The sequence below is a fragment of the Amphimedon queenslandica genome, unplaced genomic scaffold (assembly GCF_000090795.2).
Source record: "Amphimedon queenslandica unplaced genomic scaffold, v1.1 AMPQUscaffold_12136, whole genome shotgun sequence".
Lineage (NCBI taxonomy): Eukaryota > Metazoa > Porifera > Demospongiae > Haplosclerida > Niphatidae > Amphimedon > Amphimedon queenslandica.
In genome coordinates, this window is record NW_003547625.1 from 1 (window position 1) to 2,845 (window position 2,845).

Below are 2,845 nucleotides of genomic sequence, written 5' to 3' on the forward strand. Positions count from 1 at the left end.
TATAATTATAATAATAATAATAATTATTATTATTATGAGAGAAAAGGGCAACAAAAAGAGAGGAAATATATAGAAAGGAGGAGAGGGAGAACCCGAGAGAAAGACAAAAAGAAAGCATATTATTATTATTATTATTATTATTGCTATTTCTTTTTGCAGCTGTGAAGAGAATTAAGAAATCCCACCTGGTTGAAGTGAGGGCTCTGAACAATCCCATCAGGTCATCAAGATGGCACTGGAAAGCATCTGCATGCTAATGAGAGAACCTTACACTGACTGGAAGAGTATCAAACAGATTATAATGAAGGAGAACTTTATTCCTACCATTGCTAACTTCTCTACTGAAGACATTACTAATGACGATAGGAATAAGATGAAGAGAGACTACATGTCACGTAAAGAGTATAACTTTGAGACTGTTAATCACGCAAGTAAGGCTGTGGGCCTTAGAGGAGTGTTTTAAATAAAGTCTGATTTTAATCGTGTATGTGGAATTAAGTGATGCATATACATGTACATGTTCTTGTGTTGCGTAGAAAGTTTGAGCTGATTCCGATTAAATTTGGATTTTTTATAAATTTTTAAAGTTGCTCAAAAATTGGGTCAAAGTCCCTGTACTATAGTACAGGGGCGTCAGCCAAATTTTGCCAAAAATGTCAAGTAGAGAATTCTCAATTTTTATAACATTTTCTGATACATATAAATGTTCTTAAGTTGTGTATAAAGTTTGAGCTGATTCCGATCAAATTTAGATTTTATATGAATTTTTTAAATTTGCTCAAAAATTGAATCAAAGTCCCTGTATCACAGTACAGGGGCGTCTGCCAAATTTTACCAAAAATGTCAAGTAGAGAATTCTCAATTTTTATAACATTTTCTGATGCATATACAAGTTCTTATGTTGTGTAGAAAGTTTAAGCTGATTCCGATCAAATTTGGATTTTTAATGAATTTTTGAAGTTGCTCAAAAATTGGGTCAAAGTCCCTGTACTATATATATAGTACAGGGATGTTGACCAGATTTCTTAAAAATTAAAAAAGAGAATTCTCAATTTTATAATATTTTTTGATACATATACTTGTCCTTATGTTGTGTATAAAATTTGAGTTGATTCCTATCAAATTTGGATTTTTTATGAATTTTTAAAGTTGCTCACTGAATAGCCTCAAATATAGCCAAACACCCAAATGGATCTAAAATGCTAAATTAATGCACACAATTAAAAGTGAACTTGAGGCATTTTTATTCATTTTATTTCTTTGTAATAATTGTGTACCTTATTGTATTGATAATATTGTATCCTCTTCTCTCTCTCCTATAGTTGAGTTATGCTGATATGTTGAAGAGAGTTGATCCGTTACGTAAAGAATTGAAAGATTTGAAAACCAAAGCTGAGGACACTCGTCAAAAAGGAGAAGAATTAACAAAAATAATAGCAGAACTTGAAGCCTCTATAGCAAAGTAAAGAACAAAACAAAATACATTAAAAGTGAAACTTATATTTTTAATTTTATTTCTTTACTTAGATATATAGAAGAATATGCAATGGTTATATCTGATGCTAGTGTTATTAAGAATGATTTATCAATTGTTGAGAAAAACGTAAAGTATTTTAATAATTAAAGATACATTAATTATCTTTTATTAATAAATTAAATCAATAATTATTCATTAGTTGAGTTCCTCCTTTGTTTGCGTCACCTTGAGAAGAGTCTCCTCACTGCATTGAACGAGGTCAAGGGTCGTATCCTAGACAACAACAGGTACCCCCAATTCTAATAATAGTAACAACACATCTAAATATAATAACAATTGTTACATGATGTAATCTTTGTTGTGTCTATTTTTAGAATCATTACTGAGCTTGAGACTCTTAAGGAAGAGGCTGCAGAAGTTCAGAGGAAGATGGAGGAGACTGATACTATAATGGCTGAAGTTGACAGTCTCCCAGCAATACCTGCCTCTCTCCACCTCCTGCTCTGCCATGTACTTCACTCTGGAGTCACTCAATCAGGTAATTGAAATCATGTGACTGTCGTGTGATTTAGCGGTACTTTATTTTGATGGTTTTGCTTCAAAAATACATTAGGCCAGCTTTTAATTAGAAAATTTGTCCATGCATGTATTGCTAAACATTTCACTATTGAAAATTAATGTATTATTATCTTAATTTGGTTGTTTTTATAGTGTAATTGCTCATTCCTATTTCAATTTTTCCTTCTTTTATTCTTAGGTTCATTTCTTGTACCAGTATTCCTTGTAATTCTTCCTGGACATATTTCAAAATGTACTGACAGTCAATCCTAATCTGAAGGGACAGTCTGATTATGCTAAGAGGCTTAGGATCATCTCTCAGGATTTATTCCAGGTACCTGCTTATTTTTATACCACAGCATTTTAAATTTGGAAGGATAGCCTTTAAAACTTAGGAGGTTTCAGTGTATAGGCCTGATTAATGTGTACATTTGTACATACATTGATATACATGTGTATTGTATTAGTTGTTGATCTGTGTATAGTTCTGTACATTTCACATGTACATGTACATTCTTTCTCTCTTTCATTAGATGGTGTACACTCGTGTTGCCAGAGGCATGCTACATGATGATAGAATAGTCCTTGCTCTGTTACTGTGTGGGATACAACTGAAGGAGAGATCAGAGTAAGACATTAATTCCTATGTACAATGTATATCCTTCCATATCTTATGCTAGTATAATGTATGTGTGTGGATAAGTTGACATCTTTTTGTTCTTTTTAATTTTTTATATCTTCAATCCTTGATCACTAATTATATTTAGAACTTAGAAGCATCACTAATTTTTCCTCTTTCTTTCTCTCTCT

At 31.8% G+C, this 2,845-nt stretch overlaps 1 long non-coding RNA gene across 1 annotated transcript; it reads left to right on the top strand.

Annotated features, from left to right (window-relative positions):
* The first annotated feature begins 1,671 nt into the window (after positions 1-1,671).
* LOC109588359 (uncharacterized) lies at positions 1,672-2,637 on the top strand. The gene is made up of 4 exons (XR_002188109.1): positions 1,672-1,764; positions 1,852-2,015; positions 2,235-2,369; positions 2,569-2,637. It is a non-coding gene; the product is annotated as an uncharacterized LOC109588359 (long non-coding RNA).
* Positions 2,638-2,845: the final 208 nt, after the last annotated feature.